A 25,023-nucleotide genomic window follows, 5' to 3' on the forward strand; every position below is an offset into this window, starting at 1 on the left:
TGTCTCATCACGGCGGATGTACACGCCCCTAGCAAGACCAGGGCGGTTCCAGGCGTTGCCCCAATGGCTGGTGGTGTGGGAGGAAGGAAGCGAGTGGGGGAGGGGGTCGGTTTGTCGTGCTGCTCAACCGGGATGACAATATGCAGGGCTGGACGACGGCCAGTGAACCAGAACGACAATGATCAAAGCTAGGGTACGACCCACGCAGGGGGAGGTGGGTCTGTGGTCGTCTACCAGTGAAGCATAGCGACAATGCTCTAGGCTGGGGTACTACGTACGACCAGGGAGGGGGAGATGATGGGTCGGTCGGTGATCTTCGACCAGTGCAGAGGGACGACTAACCACCTGGGCCTGGACGACAAACCAAGCGGTCTGGTCGGTTGACCAGTATCCCGTGGGAACCTGGCAGACACTGGAGCGGGGAGGCAACCACCCACCTGCCTCTCCCAGGCCGGTTCGTCTCCCCGCCAGGCAAACCTTAGAGAGTGGGCGTCGGGGGAGGGAGGGACGGATGGAGAGGCTGGCTAGAGCACACCCCAGCACCCAACCTCAACTACACTCACCTGACATCATCTGTCACTACATTCACCAGACCTCACACCCACACACTCCCCCAACCCCCACACCCGCACCACCATTCACCCTACTTCACCCGTATCACCTGCAACTCCTCTCGTCTCCACTCTCACTCCATGGCTGGCAGATTTCCCTAGTCGAGCGTCGTCGGTATGTACGCTTCCGAGGGGCCATCTCCACCCTCCAGTGCCTCACCCGTGGCGTCCCGCAGGACACTGTGATAGTACCCCTTGTGTTTCCTCTCCCTCGTGAATGATGCCCTAATGGATGCACCTGCTCGACACAAGTATGTTAACGACTTGACCACTTAGTATCTCAGGTTTACAAGAGCCCCTTCTCCTTCCCTACTTCGCACCCCTCCAGAACACCCTTTAAGAACCTCCACACCAGCACCCTTCCTACCACGTACAGGGGATTACCTGCCGTCTAACAAGGCCCTACACTCCATCAAGCAGTTCAGACCACCGAGCTTTTGAGTCAATCGGGGCGACAAAATTACAAGGAACACGTCAGTACCATCACCAAACCTTCCAGTTATTAGTCTCGATGTATCTTGTCGATTCGGGATGACGATCTCTCCTCCCACCCTGCACTTGAACTCACGAACACCAACAAAACATTCAATCCACCTCAAACTTACGTACAACACCTGCTCTTCCTCCTCTCCTCCTACATCTGGTCTTACACACCACCAGTTATGTAACACGGGGTTACTGGAGAAGGGCATGCAAGACCATCCTAAGAGGGGTCTACCCCCTCTCTCTCACACCGCCTATCAAAAAAGGGCGCTCAGACAAACTGGTGGTCTCCTCTCTCTCTCTCTCTCTCTCTCTCTCTCTCTCTCTCTCTCTCTCTCTCTCTCTCTCTCTCTCTCTCCAACCGTCACCTGGGACTCATCCGACAGTTCGGGAAGAAGCAGCTACTGCTGCACCACCACCGCTCCCCACCGCCGCCGATGCTGTCACTTCCTGCCATCTGTGATCCCTCGTTCGTGCAGTTGCAGTTCGCCGCCACAACCGCATCGGGTCCGTCCCGACGAACGGCCACATCCCACCGCCCCAGCTCGTACTGACGAACCGCCCCATCCCACCGTCCCAGCTCCTACTGATGAACGGCCCCGTTCCCCACCTCCAACCTAGTGCATGTACAACTTTTCCCCGTCTCACATCCTCCTTGATACGCCCCTACGTTTATGTTGTAAGAATGTATTTCTTCTCTCCATATCCTCAAAGTCTACCTGTTGTGGCTAATTCAGTGAATCTCTTGTTATCATTATCATCATCACAATTATTAATATCCCAATGAACATTACCATTCATCATTTCCCGTCAGGAAACGGGGGCTTAGAGAGAGAGGACCACGTCACTCCTGCGTCTGTTCGTCTGTCTGTCTGTGGACACAATCTAGCCCCACCGCGATAGCTCCAAAAATCTTCATACTGAAACCACACGTACACCTTGTGCAGGTAACGATCTGATTTGAGTTTGAGGCACGTAGTTGCATAAATTTAAATTCTCATTGGGTAAAACCAATTCCCTCTACCCCCACCCCACACCCCCTGCAACCTCTGTAACTCAGGAATGCTGAATGATACAAGTAATTTAAATTCCCGGCATCTATGTACCAGACAAAGGCATATATCATGGGATACAAATCTTTGCAAATCAATAAGCTCATCAGTTTGATCTTTATGACTAAACTCGTGACGAGGCATTAGGCAAAGCAAGGGCTTTTGATTATCATCATTATTACTCTATCCATTATCTATACCAATATCATTAATATTACCCATTTTTCACGATCAAATTACAACGTTACCATCATATCTGCAAATGACGAACATCAATATCAACCACCACACTAATGCAAATTATTCCTAAAATAAAACAGCCACCTACTTCATATACACTGTCATACATAATATTAGTACCCGGATCCTTCTCCAGCAGGTGACATCATAATATTAGTACAGGATCCTTCTCCAGCAGGTGACATCATAATATTAACACAGGATCCTCCTCCAGCAGGTGACATCATAATATTAACACAGGATCCTCCTCCAGCAGGTAATTCGATTTCTAATTTCTATCGCAGCTTTCTAAGACGCCCAGTTCGATCGGCAGGGGATCCTTCTCTCCCTCCTGAACAGTTCGATTATAAACAGGAGTGATTCGTCCTTCTATGGAGTACTTCTGCAGACATTATATATATATATATATATATATATATATATATATATATATATATATATATATATATATAGTTTCTGCCCCCGCCATCTGCTACGCCACTGGCAGCATTAGCAGCGTGGACCGTTACAATATCTGTTTCCTTACTTGCTACACTCAGCCTCGCCAACTCCTCGGGCTATGCTCCACCCCACTGCTATGACTTGCATCTTATTTTCTTCTACACGGCAGCTTGGTCAGGTCTCCCCACCTCCTCGGAAACACGCAGATTCGTCCACCTTCTCCCTCCCTTCAACTCTGTAAGGCCCTCGTGATTCGACTGTTGTTGCCCTGGCTTCGACTGGGGACCTTCCTTCCTCCGTGGATAGAGAGGCCTTGGCATACGATGATTCAGGGCAGAAGTAAACTGCTCCAGCTGGATACTGTTCGGATTCATCAAAAACCCTCAGGCCTCAGAGAGTTCCTCTCCGAAATGATTCTAGCGTTACATTTCTGTCCAGTCCTTGTTTAAGATTGCCTCTGTGTGGTTCAGACGATTCCACCAGTGTCACACACGATTCTGCCCATACTGACGAGTCTTCTATGTGGTAACAACGATTCTACAGAGTAACATACAATCATCTCCAGGTTTAAGAACCTTCTATAAAGTCCATTCAACTCGTTCTGTTCCCACAGTGTCTGTAAATGAGGCTTACTTTCCCCTCTGTGCAAACAAACGGAACACATCTCCGTCTAGTCTGTGAAAATCGACTTATTTCACGTTTTCCCCGCCAAGTTAAACTTTCCACTGGAAATGCTATAAGTCAGCCCGTTCAACCTACCCCGGATCATATTGTCCTCAATTTCTCACACCGTCAACACTTGCATCTACGACGGTTGAGGGGGGGGGGGGGGAAATCGTCGCCACCACCCGTGCCTTCAGTGTAGAGCCAGATTTTCCCAGCTTCAGGAACCATAAGAGCACGGTACGGTCCTAGGAGCGCGGCGGTACGGTCCTAGGAGCACGGCGGTACGGTCCAAGGGTACAACGGTACGATCCTGCCATACGACGGTACGGTCCGGGAGCACTACGGTACGATCCTACAATACGACGGTACGGTCCTAGAGCACGACGGTACTGTCCTGGAGCACGACGATAAGGTACTGCCCTTGACAGCATTGTCCTTCACACAATGGTACAACCGCTTCGGCATGATGACCTGGCCTCTGACCTGACCGTCACTTCAGGATCAGGTCAGAGGTCAAGCCATCGTACTTACTTGAGGGTCGTACCGTCGTGCTCAAGGGTGAGGGAGGGGAGGTAAAAAGAACTCTTGCTGAAATCCACCCGAGTATCAAGTGTAGGTCTTCTGCTTTCTTGTACTTGCTGCTTTCTGACGTTCCTCACGGCTCAACACCAACTCTCTCTCTCTCTCTCTCTCTCTCTCTCTCTCTCTCTCTCTCTCTCTCTCTCTCTCTCTCTCTCTCTTCCTCGCTGGAGGATCTAACCCCCAACACAACCCCTAAGACCTGCCCATCCACCACTACACTGTATACGCCACAGTCAGGTGCGGGGAGGAGAGGGAGTGAGGGTTAGAATGGAAAGAGAAAGGAAACTATTTTCCCCTCGTTAATATGTATCTTATTTAGGATCAACAACAAAACATCTGAATTCTTGTACCTTACTAGTCTCTCCCTGTAGCATTACTTTGTGTTACTTCTAATCAACACTCACTCCACGAGGCTCTGTCTGTCTGATTATCATTTACGAGGAAAGTGCAAATACTAATCGCATTTCTTGGCAACTCCAAATGCCTCCATGAGAGGTACAAGTGTTTCAATGTTATTTCCAGAGGATTCCAAGTGTCTATGATATTTCTATGAAATTCCAAGTGTCTATGATATTTCTATGAAATTCCAAGTGTCTCTGTTATTTCTATGGAATTCCAAGTGCCTAACTTATTTCTAGGTAACCCTCGAAGTGTTCTTTATACTCATGCTGAGAAAAGTCACCCTCGAGGCCAGACCTTACCATGAAACATCAAATAACTTCAAAAGATAGAGAAATGAGGCGAAGAAAGATCGCCAGAGAGTTAAGGGTGAAAAAAACAACATTTAAACAGGAAAAAAGAGGCAGCAAAACCATGATAAAGAGTTCCCCAGCCTTGCAGTTTGCGAAAGAAGAAAATTCTTAAGCGTCACTCGCGAACCCGACTTTTGCCCTAACAACGAGAGGCTGAGGAGGTTGTGCGCCCCCCAGCCAAACCAAACCCCCCTCCCCACAACACGAAACGAAAGGTTTCAAACTTCAGTTGTACACTGCTGGAGAGAGCGAGAAGTTAACGAGGTTGCGCGATGTAGCCCTCCCTTTGAACGGCGGCAACACTGGAGAACGAGAAGGTTCAGGTGTGTGTACTGAGCGCGCAGCTGTTGCCAAGGCCGCGCTCCACCGCTCTGGTAACGTTGCTGCGGAATATAGAAAGCATAGATGATCCCAAACCCCAAGTATAATGACCAAGTTAAGGCAGGTTTTACATGTCGGCAAAACATAATTTTGCATACGGTTTGATCTCGAAATGACAGAATTCTGCGTATGTAAAATATTGGGATCTTTTTTTTCAGTGAAACGAATGCACCTTCAACCTAAACTAGCAACAGCAAGTAACTTTTGCGTTTTTCTTTGAAGTTTTAAGCAGTGAAACGCTTTATTCGAAGCTTACGTTCTGAAACTGACGCGACTGTCGTGCTTGTCGGACCGTCAGGAAGCACTCAGTCGCACAATCCAGGTGAGGCTATTGTAACTGATGAATACACACGCATACAATAGCCATTTAAGTTAATCTGCTACGTCATGTTAGGCGAGACAAGGGTTGGTTAGGACGATTACTTTAGGTTTGATTAGATTTTGTTATCACAAACTCGGTTTGAGGATACAGTACGGAGAGTTTAGGCTAGGTTAATTGATGTTAGGTTTGGTTTGGTTTGGTTTGGTTTGGTTTGGTTTGGTTTGGTTTGGTTGGTTAAGCTAAGCTAGGTTAAGAGAGAATTACATACAATTTGATTTGGGCTGTTAAGAGTTAGCTGGCCTACAGATTAATTAGCACAGGTCTGCCTGTGTATGTGCAGCCAGCTTTCTCGTGTTGAAACAGAAGCCCATTTACAGTTGCGACCCGAGATTATGTCATGTAACCAAAGGCGATAGGTCAGCGTAAGTGTGCCAAAAAAATATTGATCAAATCGTGAAATAAATAAAACTTTACTCGCACAAACAGTTCACAATATCCGATGACACGCAAAAAAATAAATACGTTAAACGGATAAGGCACTATTAGCGTCCTCCCAATTACCGTTTCATATTATGCTAATGGTACAATTCGTGTAATGGGAATGATGTGGGAGTTCGTTCTGTCCTTTTCTTAAAGTTAAGGCGACTCTGGGCAACAGGGTAAGACTTGGTGGAGCGGTTACATGAAGCTGTGAGAAATAGGAGCATGGGAGGTGACCAAGGGGTAAAATTAAAATCAGAATAACGTAAAGAAAAATAGAAGAATGATAAGAAGTAAATTAGTGGGAGTGTATGTACGACGAGAAGTGATGGAGTGTGTGGGGTGTACCCGCTAACTGACGCTTGCATCAACAATCTGTGCGTGGGAATGAGTTCACAACCTACCTAGCCAAGCAGTCACTCCATTGCCGTACTGCCTAACCGCTCCCATACCACGCCCCTCCCCCACTCCTCCCCCCAACCTGTCCCACACCTCATCATCCTCTATCCCAACCCTGGGCGAAGAGACGGTCCCTCACCAACACCACTCCCTACAACCAGCAACCAAATGCTACAGAGCCTCCTACCGTACCATCGACGAAATCAGCGCAACCCAAAACATCACTAGCCCAATCCTCCGTCACCAGTTACCGTTATCACCACCACTGTCTACTACCAACGACAATAAACTACTAACCCCTTTTGTCCTCACTCATTTTCATTCCCCCGTGGATGCTGATCTCCCACACCAAAACTTACACTCATTAAACAAATACCGTCAGGGAGAAGAGAGAGATGAGGACTCTGTGGATGTGAGAGAACATATTATCGCCAATGTGTGCTCTGACTTGGGCTTGTGGTTTGGTCACACCGAGCGAGGGTGGGGGAAGAGGAAGGGGAGATGAAGTAGGAGGGGGAGGGGGAGGGACGAGGAGAGGTAGCGATGGGGAGGGGGAGGATGGGAGGGAGGGTGTTGGAAGTTGGGAGGCGGGTGGTGGTGGTGTGGTGATCGCGGCGTACAGCTCCGCGGGTGGTGCCAGGCCGAGGGCAACGAGGTGAGAGCGAGAGTACGGTACTGACGCTGCCCACCCTCCACCTTTTCACCTTTTTTAATCCATCGTTTGGCGTCGTTCTCCGCTACTTTTCTCCTCATCCCGTGAAAACACCGTCCCAAAACAGGGTCTCGTTTTGCACCAAGAGTTAAAACAATGAGGCGGCGCGGAGCAGAGAGACACATAATAGTAGGTACTGGTGGTGGCAGTCGCGGCTGACGCCCTATCCGAGCTACACTTCCAGCCGTTGGTGGCCAGCCCCCGGACTGCAGTACAAACCTCCGCGTCCTAGGCCTCCGTCACACCTACTACGTAAACCACACATAGCTAGACACCAGCCTGAAAACCTCCTGTGCTACGAGACCTACAGAATCCACCTCGAAAGAAAGAGAGATCTCCGGGCTGTGTGTGTGTAAGAGAGACACGATATATCACCCGGAGTCGAAGTGCTGAGTTGGGAGGAAAGGCCCAAAGGTTGACCCCCGGCCTGGCCACGCTGCGACCACACCGTAACCCCCACCCCCTCTCTCTTGACCATCCCTACCCCCTCCTCCTCCTCCTCCTCCACCTCCCAACCCAACCTCAGCTGCGTCGAGGAGCTCTCTACATTGTAACGCCCAGCCCCGCATGCATCACTAATTACAAGAGGTAATTTCGCCAGACAAATGAGGGCTTGCCGGCTATGCATCTGGATCAACCTCGCTGCCTGCCAATGCAGAAGGCTGAAAACGTGACCGGTGTGCGTGTGTGTATGTGTGAGGCTCAGATAGTAGGTGACGACGCCTGCGGGGGTTGGGTTGGTCGCCCAAAGACTGTGGCTACCTCGGGGAGAGAGAGAGAGAGAGAGAGAGAGAGAGAGAGAGAGAGAGAGAGATCGGCTGCCCGAGACCAAACAACTAACACACTGCCTCCCGGCATGTCTTTGTGTTCCAGCGGCAGGTCGCCCGCCGCCGCCACAGTCAACTCTGATGAGACTGACTGGCTGGGCTAAGACCGCGTCGGCCTTGGTACCGACGTACACATGAATCACACAGGGGGCGCTGCTACACATATTTATTTTTTTTTCTTGTAAGCATTTGAACCCCGGTGGTGTTTTATGTGCCTTTTAGGTCTTGTAAAAGGGAGGAGACCATATGGGTAGCCTCAAAGGGGAGTTACCCTACCCATACGTATGGCCATCTGAGAGGGGATGGGTTGGGGGGGTTGGTTGTGTGACGAGAGACCAGTACCTACACAAGCTTTCCTCCCAACAGCAAACAATAACATAAACATAAACAGGACAGACTTACCAGAGCACATCGACACCGACTATCAAAGAACTTCGCTGTAAAAAAAAATTAAGACCGAAAAAATTGTCCTTACCTTCTCAGGGATAGGGCCGGCCTGGTGCTCAGAGTGCCATGGTCGCAACCTGGAAACAGAGAGGGGGAGAGAAAAAAAAAAGGAGCGTAAATAAAATGTCATCACGGTGTTCAAACAATGCCCCATAAACCTACATACGAATCCTTGAGATAACAGGCCATCCAGCAATTAGTGTTCTTTATACCTTCCTCTCTCTCTCTCTCTCTCTCTCTCTCTCTCTCTCTCTCTCTCTCTCTCTCTCTCTCTCTCTCTCTCTCACACACACACACACACGTCTTGGGGGTAACATTTCTCACAGATTACATCACACAAAAACGTTAATACAAGTATTTCGCAAATATGGCGTCCTCCACCCAAATTCTGTGGCCCCCTTCTCTTTGCCACACTATCCTTCCTTCCTTCCTTTCCCTCTCACACATCTCTATCCCTTCTCTCCTCTCCTCTCCCCCACCCACATCCCTTCCAAGCTCCCCTATCCCAAGCCCCTCCCAATTCCCACCCACAGACCCTTCCTGCACACCCTCTCCCTCCCTTTCCTCTCCACACACTCACCACCACTCCCTTGCGTAACGACCTCAACAAATGATGTTATTAACTAATGCTGCACGTGAGCCGGGCTGGCCCCAGGACCCACGCGTCAAAGTTCGACTCCTACAGATGTAGTGGTGCTGGACGATGATGATGACGATGGCACAAGGGAAGGTGATGGTGATGCTGAGGGGTGGGGGGGGGGGGTTAGTCATGGCGCTGATGCAGAGGTCAGTAATACCAGAGCAACAGATAATGGTGATTGTACTGGGACAACAACAGGTGGCAGTATTAGGAACATGGGAGCGGGGTGGGGATGAATATTATAAAGTCTATTATGGCTCCAGGATGTCGGATCAATTCTACAACGAAAACAGAGTCTTTAAACTGTTCTCAACACAGTTTTTGGCCGAGAGAATCATGCCAATCGTTCTCAGAGCGAGGAAGTTTAAAACAAAAATCCCTGTTGGTGTCTACCAATAAGACACACAAATGAATCAGAGAAAGACGTGTAATGTGAAGCTAAATCATAAGCTAAATCACAACAGAATACTAGTTTGTGTACAAGACTGACGCCATGGCGGAAACAGGGACGAACGAGAGCTGATACAAATTAAATGACCATCTTTTTTTTTTCAGGCAGGACACTATTTAGCAATGGTGTATCAATGGCACCTACACTACAACCTCCAATTTGCTCCGTATGTACGTAAATGACACGGACAATGGCACTGGCTTCAACACAGGGAAAGTCCGCAAACAATACTAGAACTACGGTACAAAACGATTAGCCATGACAAATGCAATAACAAGTGACAAGAAATTTTATGGACACCGTCACATCGGGTGACGAACGAGGAGCCCCTGTAAACAGGCCAGTATAGTACGGAGCTCATGACAGATGAAACGGTAAGTAGAAAATGGGAAAAATGTTACCTAGAAAATGGTGAAAAGTCTCAAGAGAAAAGGGCACACTAAAGCCGAGAGTGAAAAGGGGAAGTTAACGTTAGCGTAGCCAGACATGCAAATTTTGTCTTTAATTATGAATACGAACTAATTTTTCTCTCGCCTTAGATGACCATGATTGAGGCATTATATAAACCATTCCATGTTAGTCAGTACTGAAAATAACATAAAACATGAAACGCGAACAAAACGCAGACATAATGGTTCTGCAATAAACGATGATTGAATAAATAATGTAACATTTAGAGAAAAAATGTCGAAACCAAATGAAGATATGCGTTGAAAATTATTCTGGAAACAAGGTAATAATAAATTGTATTCAACATTCAGACAAAAGAAAAATATTAAAAAAAAAAAAACGTTAAAAAAGCCAAAGTAATATTACTCACATAATAAATAATGTAACATTTAAAATAAAAATGAAGCCAAATGAAGATATGCGTTGAAAATGATTCTGGAAACAAGATAATAATAAATTGTATTCAACATTCAGACAAAAGAAAAATATTAGAAAAAAAAAAACGTTAAAAAAGCCAGACAAAGCAAATTTTACTCACAGTTAATAGTTTCAAAAGTCGGATTCGGTCCACATTACTCACAGCTCACAGTTTTAAGTCTGACGAGGTGGGTATTATGAATCATCAGATGGTTTTCAAATCTATAGTAAATATTACCCACAGTAGACAATTTTCACAACGCAATAGAGTCAATATTACTCAAAAGTTGGTTTTCATGGCCAGATAAAAGTGATTACTCACAGCTGATCGTTTTAAAACCCAGGTAAAGTAAATATTACTTACATGATCGTTTTAATGGCCACACAAAAGTAAACATTACTCACAAGCGGATCGTTTTCAAAAACCCAGATAAAAGCAAATATTACTTACACGACTGTTTTATTGGGCCACACAAAAGTAAATATTACCCACAAGCGGATCGTTTTCAAAAGGTTGACAAACAATACTCTTTTTTCAAGTCTGGAGCCTTAAATATGGAAGACAATGGGAGTTACCTTGGCATGACATATACAGGTTCCGTGGCTTTCTGTGGTACTCTGACCCATATAAGTAAAGGGTCTTGCGACAACATGAGAGTGGTGCTGGCGCGCCTGGCAGTACCGATGGGACAACAGTAGGTGATGCTGGGGCAACAACAGGTGGTGGTGATGGGACACCAACAGGTGGTGAAGATGGGACAACAATAGGTGTTGGTGATGGGACAACAACAGGTGCTGGAGATGGGGGACAACAGTCGTCAGTGATGGGACAACAACAAGTGTTCGTAATGGCATTACAACAGGTGTTAGTGAATGGGACAACAAGTACTGGTGATGGGACTAAAACAGGTGAAGGTGAATGGGACAACAGGTGGGGTTCAATGGGACAACAACAAGCGCTGGGGAATGGGACTTCAACAGGTGTTGGTGAACGGGACAACAAAGATGGTGGCGGGGGGAGATGTGCAGGCTGGTGAAAGCCAGGCCCCTGGACTCTGAAGGCTAGACACTGGGGAGATGCCCCGGATGACACCCGGTGTCCCCTATCCTCACTCCTCCACCCGCCGGACCGAGCCATCCTATCCACCAAACCAACCACTTGGAATACCCACTGGCCTAGTCGCCACCTACCTGGTCAAAGACCTCATCCAGTGCAGTCTTATCATGTCTAGTGCAGTCTTATCAGGGATGACAGAGGACGCTCTGTTTTGGAGGCGTGAGCATGGGATAAGTTTTGGAGGCGTGAACATGGGGATAAGTTTTGGAGGCGTGAACATGGGGATAAGTTTTGGAGGCGTGAACATGGGGATACGTTTTGGAGGCGTGAACATGGGGATAAGTTTTGGAGGCGTGAACATGGGGATAAGTTTTGGAGGCGTGAACATGGGGATACGTTTTGGAGGCGTGAACATGGGGATACGTTTTGGAGGCGTGAACATGGGGATAAGTTTTGGAGGCGTGAACATGGGGATAAGTTTTGGAGGCGTGAACATGGGGATAAGTTTTGGAGGCGTGAACATGGGGATAAGTTTTGGAAGCTTGATCAAGAGGGGGGGGGGTCAGTCTTGGAGCAGTGACCTACGGGCTAGATTTTGGAGGCGGAGAGATGGAGATCAGTTTTGAAGGCGTGATCATGAAGGGTCAAATCTTGGAGGCGTGATCTACCGGCTAGATTTTGGAGGCGTGATGTGACGAGATCGGTTTAGGAGGCGTGTATAGGACCATAGAGTACGAGGGTTGCTCCTACGGCTGATCAGCCAGGCTGTTGTTGTGTGGGGGGGAGCGTCCCATCACGTCCGCGGAGCTGGGATGATATACGGTTACCACCTCCACGAGTGAGGGAGGAAGGGAGTAGGGAGGGAGAGGGAGTAGGGAGGGAGGGCAGATAGGGACACGGGAGTGGGTGGAAGCCAGGGTGACTGTGCATGTGATTCACAGGAAGGGGAGGAGGAGGAGGAGGAGGACGGGGTGAGCACGGCGTAGGTCGCCAGGGGTGGGAATCGTCAGAGGCGTTCCCAGAGCCCCGCCTCGCTGGGGAGAAGGAGTTGGGGGGGGGGGACTATGAAGCCCCGATGGTGGTGGGAGTGGAAGACTGGTGGGATGGTGACGGTGGTGGTGGAAGACTGATGGAGTGGTGGTGGTGGTGGAAAGGGAAGGAAGGGAGGGGCTCTGGTGGTTAGTGGCTGGGGAGAGAGAGGGGGGAGGGAAGGAGGGAGAGCTGGCGATGACGGGGGGAGTGTGAGAGGTACTGTAACTCTCAGGTTCCCAGAAACAAGATCTACCACGACTGCTGGAGATGGTTATGGGGAACTGGCCTGGGGCTGGGCGGGGGAGGGGGCAAGGACTGGGGGTAAAGGGGGAATGGGATAGATGGGTGGAGGGGGTGGTGGGGTACACACACACACACACACACACACACACAGGGAGGAGTGTGGGGGGTGGAGGGGGAATAGTAAAAATATCGAGTGGCAGAGAGAGAGAGAGAGAGAGGCAGGTTGACTGGTTGAGTCACTGGTCCAGTGAAGCGTAATGACGAAGCTGAGAGAGAGAGAGAGAGAGAGAGAGAGAGAGAGAGAGAGAGAGAGAGAGAGAGAGAGAGAGAGAGAGAGAGAGAGAGAGAGAGAGAGTGTAGAGGGAGACGGGCGAAGAAAAGCGAGAACAGGCTCTATATTACAGCGAAGGGAAGGTAACAACATCGACAGCCTTTCAGACAACGATGGAAAGCAGCAGGCTGCTTGCTGTGTGTGAGGTGGGAGGGAAGGCATAGTGTGACGGTGCTGGTAAAGTAAGGCAAGCGAGGGCGCGAGACCACAGTGTGTGTGTGTGTGTGTTAGGGAGAAAGTTGTAGGAGTGAGGTGGTATGACGGTGGTGTTGCTGGTGGCTGTGTGTATTGTGGCGTCTTCGAACCCACCCAAGTACGTACCTACTGACCACCACCACCAGCCACCATGCCCAATAACCCACCTGTGTGCCCCCGCTGAAAACACCCAGCACCCTCCTTCGTCCCCTACATCGTCTACCACCCGCCGCTTCCCCCACAAGTAAATCAAAACAAACACTACAATAAAACACACTCAAAACCATCACTCGGACCTCACCCTACAGTTTGGGAAGAAGCTTATGCATCATTCCCTAGCCACCCCTCACCTCCTACCCACCTGAGATCCCCACTACATCCCTACGAGTTGCAGTCTATGCACCGCAACCGCACTGTGCCCCACGCGACTTCTCGTTCATGCCCCCACTACGAGAACAGCTCCGTCCCAGCCACTACTGAACACCACCAGTAAATCACCAACGGACTGTCCATGTAAAGGTCTGTACACCGTCTCTTCGGCGCGCCCAACTTTCTGTTCTTTAAATCTTTCACATCTAAACTGGACCTTTTTCAAACCTTCCCCTGTCGTATCAAGAGATGATGAGAATCAATATAAAAGAGCTACGTAGTATATACAGTTTACGTACATCGTGTGCACTGAGTCCATTCAACACGTGTGATGTGGGCCTGCCTCCCGTATACCGTGGCCATCCCCAGCAAAATGCCACCCTACTTCTCAACTCCTGAGGGAGAGCACATCGAAGAGGTTGACGCCCTAGAGGTAGCTTGGCTGGCTGGCAGCGCCGCTTCCTCGAAGGGGGGACGCTTGACTCACGGTAGGCACGCTTCGGACCCGCAGGAAGGAGGAGGAGGAGGAGGAGGAGGAGGAAGTTAGTGGGATTTCGCAAACCAAACACCCGACACACAATCGCACTACGGGACCCACCACGCTGGACTTTTGCAACGTCTCAGTGAAGTGTCTCTGGGCCGCTGGTGCTCCTGCTGGCTGTGGTGGTGGCGGTGCATTTCATCATTCATTCTCTACTGCACCCTCCCTCCCTCACCAGGTCACGAGGGGGTGGGGGCGGAGGGTCACACACACACACACACACACACACACACACACACACGAGGACAAATGAGAGTCTGGGGGTGAGCAAGTAAGTACCCAGCAAACTTTCGGTAGAAACAGAAAACGTTTTCGGGGAAGATGAGGAGGCTTTAGGTGCTGCTGGGAGTGTATATGTAAGGGTGACTCTTCACGCGAAGATCTACGGCGAAGTCGAATGCTCCGCGGATGGGATAGTAGTGCTGGCATTAGCGAACGTTAAGCTCTGATGGAACGGAGGATAGGAGAAGATAGAGGGATAGTGGGATGGAGTACGAGAGAGAGAAGGGGGTGGGGGAAATACGGGACTGAGAGGGAGGAGAGGGGAGAGGGCATGGGGCTGGATATGGGAGAGAGGGAGGAGGAGGAGGGAGAGGCGTCACGGTTCATCACGGGACTAACCTCTCTCTCTCTCTCTCTCTCTCTCTCTCTCTCTCTCTCTCTCTCTCTCTCTCTCTCTCTCTCTCTCTCTCTCTCTCCCCGTTAGTGCAAGTGTGTGTGTGTGTGTGTGTGTGTGTGTGTGTGTGTGTGTGTGTGTGTGTGTGTGTGTGTGTGTGAGTGTGTGCGCGCGCGAGCGGCCCTGCATTCCGGCCAGTCAGTCAGTCCCCTTCACCCTCCCCATCCCCAGGATCCACCCTCACCCCACCACATGACCCCTCCCCCACCTCCTCCACCTCCTCCTCCAGCAGCAGCAGCAGCAGCAGCGACCCCTCTAGCCCCGGACGGCCGGATGGCTTCGACCAGTTCCCGCGGGGGCTGGCTGGCTGCCTCCACCCACCCCCTCACCCTCCTCCCCCTTGCCGTTGCTTCACTTGTGGCCAGGTGTTGATGCTGCTGCTGCTGCTGGGACGCGCCCACCACTAAGGGCGAGAGACGGAGTGGAGGTACGGCCACCGTGACGTGCCGAATGAAGAGGTATTACACGCAGGTAATACAGCATGGAATGGAGTGTAGTGTGTGTGTGTGTGTGTGTGTGTGTGTGTGTGTGTGTCATATTACTATTTGTGTGTCCCGGGGAGAAAGTTTTACACTCGCGTTGCCCCCGTCTCTTAACCTTGTATATATGCACCATGTCTTTACTCCTATGTATGTATTTATGCACACACACACACACACACACACACACACACACACACACACACACACACACACACACACACACCACAGTCTAAGCCACATGTCCGGAACACCTGGGTTGGGTGTAGGCCGACTGCCACGGCGAGGATTCGACCCCAGAGCCGGCCAGTGATGACCTATGGTCAGGAACGCTAACCACTACACCTAGAGGGGTGTGTGTGTGTGTGTGTGTGTGTGTGTGTGTGTGTGTGTGTGTGTGTGTGTGTGTGTAAGCTCATGGAACACCCATGTTTTCATTGCGTCATCTCTTAACCACAACACAAGACTTGTTTCACCAGTATCCTTCCTACCCGCGACACAGACCCCACTAATGATGTCGTCAGCATGGGACCTCCTTTACAATACATAACAGAAAGACAACCTTTCGAAACACACGATAATAACTTCGACAACATAACACATGAACCATTTCTTTCCCCCCTCACGTCTGGCAAGGGACATACCGACCAGAAATAAAGGTTAAGAAATTAAAGGAAATATAATGAGAGCATTCGAAAGTTTTTTTTTTTCCTCAGATGAATTTGTACAATAAGGGAAATAAAGCAACCGAAAAATAGGCGTAGGTAGGGGAAGAATATCAGCGCTTATAAATCAGTTATGGACAAATATGCTCATGACAGCAATAATCAGTAAACAGGGGCTGGTGAAGAAGGGGAACTTACACATATTCCAACTAATTGTCATTAAAATATTTACAACCTATGTTATTCTAGATCTGTGGCTCCGTCCCAGAGTAACTTGCAGTGCCAGACTTGACTGCTCCTCCTCCTCCTCCTCCACCATTTGCACTTTCCTATAGAATTCCCATGCTAGTACGTACACCCTGACCTACGTACACAGTGGTTTATTTTACGTGGAGCTCCTTTGTTTTTGTTTGTCTTTGAGCTGTTGTGACGGAGTGATGGGCGGGGAGGTGCCATCTGATTCACTATCGTCTGTCTATCTCTAGTGAGATTAGGAACTTTGGGACACTAATGCAGTCCTCCAGCAGATAACTCTCGACACGGGCCATCAGGTCTTCTGTTATCTGGCCTTACTATGACCTATAGTTGGATGGTGAGGTAACTGCCTGCTACCCCGACACACCAACACACTATGCGGGCCTCAGTGGCGAAGTGGTTAAGTGTTGCTGACTATGAGTCAGCGCGGGCCAGCCCGGGGTTCAACTCCACATAGGTTCGAGCCCTAGGCGTGGTATTCGCCCTACACCCAACCCAGGTGTTCATCCTCCCCTCGGAGCTGGTCGCCAAAATGGATACCCTACCTAGGCTGGTGTGTGTGTGTGTGTGTGTGTGTGTGTGTGTGTGTGTGTGTGTGTGTGTGTGTGTGTGTGTGTGTGCGTGTGTACGCAAGAGCGTAAATAAAAGGTACATATCTACAAGGTTAAGAGAGGGGTAGCAGGCGCAAAACTTCTTCCTCGTAGCACATGAACAGCAATCACAAATGGTAACCACACACACACACACACACACACACACACACACACACACACACACACACACACGACTTCTCCCCCTCCCCCATGGCACGTCAATCCCCACCCTGCCAATCCGGGACACGACGATGGCGGATGACGTGCCAAGGGGGGGATGAGGGGGGGAGACAGGTGGGGCACCGCTTGGGGCGGGGCCAGCTGTTTCAGGTGAGCTTAAGGGGGGACGGGGAGGAAGGGGGGGGGTGAGAACTGGGGAGGAGGGGGGGAAGGTTTGGAGGAGGCAGATGCAACGTGCACGACTGCCGTGGAGCGGACAGGTGCCACCACAGATGTGCTTCACGAGCACGACCCACTGGGCGATAAATGTTAAACCTGGCAGATTATAAAATTACCACGAAATGCATCAAACTGACCCTTGGGGAAACTCCCACAATTGCTATGGTTGGCCAACAGCGTAAGGAGGAGAAGGAGGAGGAGGAGCAGCAGCAGCAGCGACAGCGGTGAAAACAGCAGCAGGAGGAGGAGGAGGAGCAACGGGCCAGCCTGCCGCTGGCGGAGTGTCGGTGGTGGTGGTGCAGCAGGCGGGGCGGGCGACCTCGCCACGCTGCCATTATTGCATGGTGCAGAGCCACACACATTCTCTTTCTCACCGCACCCGCTCTCCTCTCTCCCCTCTCTCCCCACACTCACCGTACCCACTCTCCTCCCTCTCCCCTCTCTCTCTCTCCTCCCCACACACCCCCACTGTACCCGCTCTTATCTCTCTCCTCTCTCTCCCCATATACACCCCTCTCTCTCTCCTCTCTCCCCATATACACCCACTCTCTCCCCAAATACTCCCACTCTCTCTCTCACTCTCCTCTCTCTCCATACACACCTCCTCTCTCCCTCTCCTCTCCCCGCCACATCCAGGACTCACAGCAGTACACACAGTCCTGAGAACCCCCCACACACATCCTGGCTTGCCTGAGACAGCATCTGTCAGGCCCGCGGGCCCCAGATAAAGGCGTCTGTTAAACACCACTAAAACAACCTTCTCCCCCCTCCCTCACTCACGATCACCAACACAGCCATAGACTCTGTGACTTAAGGTCCCTACACAAACTAACGACTTTAAAGCCCCCCCCTCTCTCTCTCTCTCTCTCTCTCTCTCTCTCTCTCTCTCTCTCTCTCTCTCTCTCTCTCCTCTCTCTCTCTCTCCGTTACCGCCATCTTCAAGGTAGGGCAACGTTACGGCCCCCTGGACGTCACACCGTGACGACTCCCCCCCCCCTTGCTCCTCCTCCTCCTCCCCCCTCCCTCACCGTTACACTGGCTGGGCTAATGTCACCATCCACCCCCTCACACACACACACACCCCCACCACCACCACCAGGCCAGTCCAGGACGCCACCTGTGCCAGGGCCTGGCCCGGGGCACCCATGACCTACTGGAACAGGTCAGGGCCAACGCTGCTCAGTCGTTAAAAGTCAGAGAAAACCCAAGAGGGTGCCAACTAGGCACCCAGCCCTAACCTGAATACAGGGTGTCTCAAAAGTCCGGATCCCGAAGAGACACGATCCACCTTTCGGTGCAAGACAATGAGCTGGGACGGCACGTCGTGAGTACGTAGGAATACACTCACGAGTCTGGAGTACTCAGGGGCGTACCTACGTCAATGGCATGTGTCGACGAGTGCATGCACTCTGCACACTGGTTGACTGATAAACTTTTGAGGTGTGGAAAGTGAATCTTTGGCTTTTTTTTTTTTTCTTAAGTTCACACTCTTCCGTCACCGAACGGCGGTCTCTTGATCGAAGACCTTCCATCACTGCCGACCAACTTCGCCAGCCTAAACACTAGCTACCTACTAGGAGCAAAACTGGATTCCAGCGTTGCCAGCACGATCTGTCTACTCCGGCGTGAGAACAGGCCACCTGGACTCCTCCTCCTCCTTGCCTCCCCCCACCCCCTCCTACCTCCTCCTCCTCCTCCTCCCTCTTTACACCATCAGGCGGGTGCCAGGTCAAGCAGGTCGCGGTGGAGGTGGGAGGGAGGAGGAGGGAGCTGTCAGGAAGAGAGAGGGTGAGGGAAGGGTGGTTCCTTTCCACTGGTGACTCGTAGAATCACCCCCATCCCCTTCCCCATGCACGTAATGCCCATGCTGAGGCACTGAGATGATGATGATGATGATGATGATGATGATGATGATGATGAGGAGGAGGAGGAGGAGGAGAATAAGATGACACAGACTATGGTGTCTAGCCGTCTCCACCACTCGCCCCTCACCCCCATCGCCTGGCGCCACTGCCCTTACCTGTCTCTACTGGCGCCATACCCTCCCTACCTGCCAGGTGAGGCGCCACACCCTCCCTCCCTGGCCAGGTGAGGCGCCACACCGTCCCTCCCTGGCCAGGTGAGGCGCCACACCCTCCCTACATGGCCAGGTGAGGCGCCATACCCTCCCTCCCTGGCCAGGTGAGGCGCCACACCGCCCCTCCCTGGCCAGGTGAGGCGCCACACCGTCCCTCCCTGGCCAGGTGAGGCGCCATACCCTCCCCACCTGGCCAGGTGAGGCGCCACACCCTCCCTACATGGCCAAGTGAGGCGCCATACCCTCCCTACCGGGCCAGCTGCCTACGTCGCACATCAGCTGCAGTAACGTAATAACATCATAACCAAGGGTCGTGGTCGAGGGTCGTACCGTCGCGGTCAACCGTAGAGGGTCGTGTTCGAGGACAGACAATAACGTCCGGCTTGAGGATAGCAAGTCCTCACGAAAGGTTAAAAAGTCTATCCTTTCCTAGAAACACATGACCTAAATACACTTCCCATTTTCTTTCTCTTAATCCTGTATCATCACTCAAACTCACTACTAGGTGATTCAGCGCATCGACGTACGCACACCCGGCACCTCAACTCGTCTGTACAAACAGGTAATAACCTATGCAATAAACCATACACACCTGCGCAATCTATGATTCAATAAAATCATACACCTGCACAAACTAAAATATGATGGACTATACTCCTGCACAAACTATAATATGATAAACCAACCACACACCTGCTTAGACAATAAACCAACCACACACTTGCTCAAACGATAAACCAACCACACACCTGCTCAAACAGTAAACCGACCATACACACTGCCTCAAAATCCAATGATGGCATCTGCGCATCCCACACCCTGATGACCGCGGGCAGCCCTAAAGACGTACGTAACGCGTCGTACGCGCAGACACACGAATAACGCCGAGCCCCGACGGGCGCGAGCCTTCGTAACGCGTCGGGACGCAGATGCAAATAACGCCGAGCCCTGACGCACAACAGAGACTCGCGTGAGTCCCGAGCAGGCCGTAACACGCAAGTCACAAAGTAACGCCAGCACCCCCCCCCCCACTTTCAAAGTCCACAGAGGTGGTCGTAACGCAACTGTGACAATACAAGAAGGCCCATCCCTTCACCTCAATGGACGAGGACGTCTGTACGACCCGTCTGTTCCTTACTGCACGATGCCTGCCGCTCGCTGGTAAATACGCAGGGGTGTGTGGGGGTATTACCGGCTAATTCACAAGCTCCAATGGGCGTGAAAGAAGGAAGGAAGGAAGGAAGGACTAAAACCCGAGTACAAAAGCTATGTATTTATAGCTCCCAGCTAAAGCACGGGTCGCCATATATAGCTGAGGGTGACGGCAAAAACTCGTTATTTCTGGTGCGAGTTAAGAAAGAACCCAGCAGCAGCAGCAGCAGCAGCAGCAGCAGCAGTCATCGTGGTGCAGCAGTAGCAGGAGGAGGAGGAGGAGGAGGAGGAGGAGGAGCAGCTGCTCTTCCTCCTGCTTTCTCTCGCTGCCCCGACGGCAGTAGGAGGCGCTACGCTGGGACCCGTAATACCACCACGACTTGCATGATCATATGCCACCAAATACACCCCCCCACCCTCTGGATCGAGCGAGGGCCACAAGTTATCACCCATTGCCGACAGTGTAGGACGATAGGTGGGGGGGGGGGTGAAAATGGGGGGGGGGAAGGAGAGGCCGGACGAAGGTGGCAGCGGTTGGCAGTGTGTCCGCGTGACCTCGTGACTGGCGGTGCCAACACGCTCGCAGTGGTGGCACGGACACCACCCGGCAACAACGTGTGCCCACCTCACACCCCCTCCTCTGCCCCCCCCCCCCCCCACCCCATCCATCTGCCCACGATTCCCTCACGAGTGACGTCAACGCAGGCGTGTACAGCTGAAGGGGGTGATGTCATCGGCCCAGGCACGTCTGGGGGCCACGCCCTACCCCTTCTTCTTCTTCTTCCCCCAACCCCCAGCCCACCTTACCTGTGCCCCATGAAGGGTCGTCCCTATATAGGGTCGTGCCGGCACCTCAGGGTCGTTCCTGTATGGTCATAGTCTAAGTTGTGAGAGGTCAAGTCAGGTCAGGTTAGGTTAGCTTAGGTTAGGGTAGTTCGGGAAGTCTAAGTTACGGAACTGTACTTTAGGTTACGATCCGACAAAGTTAGGTGAACCCCTCAAAATAAACAGTTCACTAAAGTTACGATACCCTCCCGTTATCTTTTACAATACAAAGCAACAAATGAGGGTGAGTGTGTAACCAATCACACGACGCCCAGCTGAAGGCACCATCATCAGCGATCTCTCTGTGTCGCAATTCGTTGATCTATAACAAAATCGGTATCCCCACATCGGGACAATCTAACAATCGACCTCCTCTTTTTTTTTTTTTTACAACCCCTACCGACGGAAGGCATTATTCCTAACACACAGCCCAGCTGTGAGTTTAAATTCCCCTCCCCGACTGATATTTCAACATACTTCACACGGAAGACGTGAGTCCCTCCTAATAAGAGCTGCCTGGTGTTTGATGCGTGCCTTCTCTTCGTTAACACCTGATCCAGCCAGCGGCTGTCTGTTACCAAAACAGCTCCCGAGTCTTATGACACGATTCGGCCCGACGACAAGCCTCCTCCGCGAGCCAGAGAAGAGAGAGAACGACGGTGCGACCACAGAGCACGACAGTACGACTACGGGAACGGGTACGACCCTTTCGATACAACGGCGCGACCCTCGAACACAACGGTAACATCTTTAAGTGCAAGCGGTACATAGCCTTGACTACGACGGTGCATGCCCTTGAATACGACGGTACACAGACTTGGATACGATGGTACACAGCCTTGGATACGACGGTACATGCCCTTGGATACTCCTAATGACCCAAATCCTCATGAATCCGTTACGTCTGTGGATCATATCGTACCGGCACCTTCAACCATTTCTCCGCTCCATTCTCAGCAACGGCGCTACCCCATCTAACATTCTAATCGCGACGATATTAGCATTGCTATTCTCTTATCATACCCCCGATTGTCATTTATCAATGCATCATCACATAATGACCCGCATGATCATCGCAATCAGTCAGTGATTCACTGCAGCGATGTGTGGCTATGTAACTGCATACCTGATGACGTCTGCTAGCGATGCAACCACAGGAAAAGCTATTCAATCTCCTATGAGCACGGCGGTATGACCCGTGTGTGTGTGTGTGTGGGTGTGTGTGTGTGTGTGTGTGTGTGTGTGTGTGTGTGTGTGTGTGTGTGTGCGACCCTTGAGCAAGACGGTGCGGACTTTGATCAGAGCCTTAAGGGTTGTCTAGCCTTTGATCTGGCCTTTAAAGGTCGAGCCCGAGCGACAGACAGGCCAACATACCCAAGGGCCGTACCCTCGTGCTCAAGGATCAAGCCTTTGTGCTCGAGGATCTTCTCCGAAGTGCTCAAGCATCGCCCTTTGAGCTCAAGCATCGCCCTTTGTGCTCAAGCATCAACTATCCGTGCTCAAGGATCGTCCCATCGTTTCAACGGTCTAAAGTTACTACTAATACACGTTTTTCCTCGAGTCAAAAACCTCTTTTACACTTAATATGACATCACATTATCCCCCCTCCCCTGTATACTTATGTGACACCTGTATACTTATGTGACATTGTCTCAAAACTCCTATACACTTACAAGACATCTCTCAAATAAAGGTTAGACGCCTGAAAGAGGGCACAGGACATTACCATCCCACTAATTCCCCTTCCCCTACCCACCTACCCCCATGACTCATTACCAAATCCCCCTCCCCTGGTAATAGGTGGCTCTAGGGGGGATGGGGGGGGGGCTTCGAGAGCAGCACCTGTCCCCCTTCTCGTAGAGGGGCCAAGTTGGCCCCGCCACCCTGAGATTAGCCTGCCTGAGCGGTCATGTCACTCTTGAGGGCGTTCTAGTACCTCGCCCCGCCCCGCCCCGCCCCGCGGGAGAGGCTGATACCCCCAGTATCCTTGAGAGAGAGAGCTGTTGGTACTGAAGGTAAAAGTGGCAGATGTTGGGAGGAGGAGGAGGAGGTTAATGTTTATGTATCCACAATACGTGGGAGAGTAAGACGAGAAGCTTGGAGAGGTTGGAGGAAGGGAGCAAGAAGGGAACGGGAGCGCCTCTTAGTTGACGGAGAGGGAGGGAGGGAAGGAGGGAGGGTGCTGGTGGAGTATGGGCCAACCCTCCACCCCTCTTCTCCTCTCGACACAAAAATAACCGTGCGGTACCCCCGTTCTTGTGTGTGTTCGAGGAGGTACGTGATGTTGTGAACAGCAAGCCACAAGAACAGGTGTGTGGGGGGGAAGGGGGGCAGGTGTGTAGAGGTGTGCGACCAGGTGTTAATGTTCGCAGGAACACATGTGCCATGATTTGGTGCAGGAACTGAGAAGCAGCACGTCCCTGACCCAGCTGTTGAGGGGTAAAAGTCTTGCCAAACCATCGTGAGGTATACGTAAGGTAAGGTCCTAGACCTAGCTGTGGGGGATAAGAGGATCTCTCAAACTATCGTAAGGTATACGTAAGGTAAGGTAAGGTCCCACACCCAGCTGTGGGGGGGTAGAAGACATCTAGCAGCTGGTGACAGAAGACCTCCAAAACCACTGTAAGGTACAGGTAAGGTCCTAGATATAGCTATGGGGATAGAAGACCTACGAAACCAGTGTAAGGTATGGATAAGGTCAAGTTGGGTCAGGTAATGTCGAAGATATAGCTAGCGGGGTTAAAGACCTAAGAAACCACCGTCTTGTATTCGTAAGGCCCCAGACAGAGCTGTCGGAGGGGTAGAAACCTTAGGAAACGTGGTGATAACGACTCCCGGTTTGCTGTACCCAGAAGGGCGAGCCTTTGGCGTTCGTCAGGAGGGTTGGGAGTGGGAGAAGGCTGTGGCATGGGGACGGGAAGCCAGGCCGACAGGAATCCAATATTATACAATGGTCTCAAGACGGAGGGGACGTCGCTTCGCACCGTCACACACGCTGAAGGCCACACGGGGCGAAAACATTGACGAAAGAACATCAGGGAGAGAGGGAGGGGGGTGAGGAGGGGGGAGAAGGACTTTTAAAGCCCTCTGGAATTCGAGGGAGGGGGAGAGGCGAAGATGGGACGAAGCCCCATGGAAGTCGGGCTCATGATAGAGGACAAGGGTGGCTGAAGCCCCTGGGAAGTGGAAGCTCTCGGTGGGGAGATGGTGGGGTGAAGCCCCAGGGAAGTGGGACTCTCGTGTGTGTGTGTGGGGATGAGGAGATAACGCCCCAGATAGGAAGGAGTTGAAGATGGTGAGGGGAGGAAGAGAGTACATTCCCACGTGTGGGAGAGGAGGAGGAGCCATGTTTGTAGTGGGCACGGAGTCAACAGCCAGGAGGCGGGAGAGGCACCAACGGAGCAGGAGAGGCCCCAAGAGGCAAGAGAGGCATCACGAAGGCAAGGACACACCAAAGACGCAGGAGAGGAATCCAGGAGGTACGAGAGGCACCAAGGAGGCAGGGAGACGCATCTAAAGGGAAAATAGGCACCTAGGAGGCAGTGAGAGGCATCAAGTAGACAGAGAGACGCACCCAAGAGGCAGAAGAGGCACCCAGTAGGTAGAGAAAGGCAGTGAAGAGGTAGGGGAAGGCACCCAGGTGCTGGGTAGGGACAATGGTAGAGGCGGTGGTGGTGGCGGCGGTGGCCGGAAATGCTCACATCCTGGCTAGACGCGAGAACACCGCCATCACCCGCCCACTGCCTCCATCCCACCCACGCCCTCGACCATCCACGCCACC

At 51.4% G+C, this 25,023-nt stretch overlaps 1 protein-coding gene across 1 annotated transcript in view; it reads right to left on the bottom strand.

The window, feature by feature from the left end:
* Nucleotides 1-25,023, bottom strand: part of LOC139747046 (uncharacterized) — a 114,128-nt gene that overhangs the window by 71,555 nt on the left and 17,550 nt on the right. Inside the window, 1 exon segment of the mRNA XM_071658799.1 lies at nucleotides 8,424-8,472. The gene's annotated coding sequence lies outside the window, so the exon portion shown is untranslated.

This window comes from Panulirus ornatus, chromosome 67, assembly GCF_036320965.1.
Source record: "Panulirus ornatus isolate Po-2019 chromosome 67, ASM3632096v1, whole genome shotgun sequence".
Taxonomy (NCBI): domain Eukaryota; kingdom Metazoa; phylum Arthropoda; class Malacostraca; order Decapoda; family Palinuridae; genus Panulirus; species Panulirus ornatus.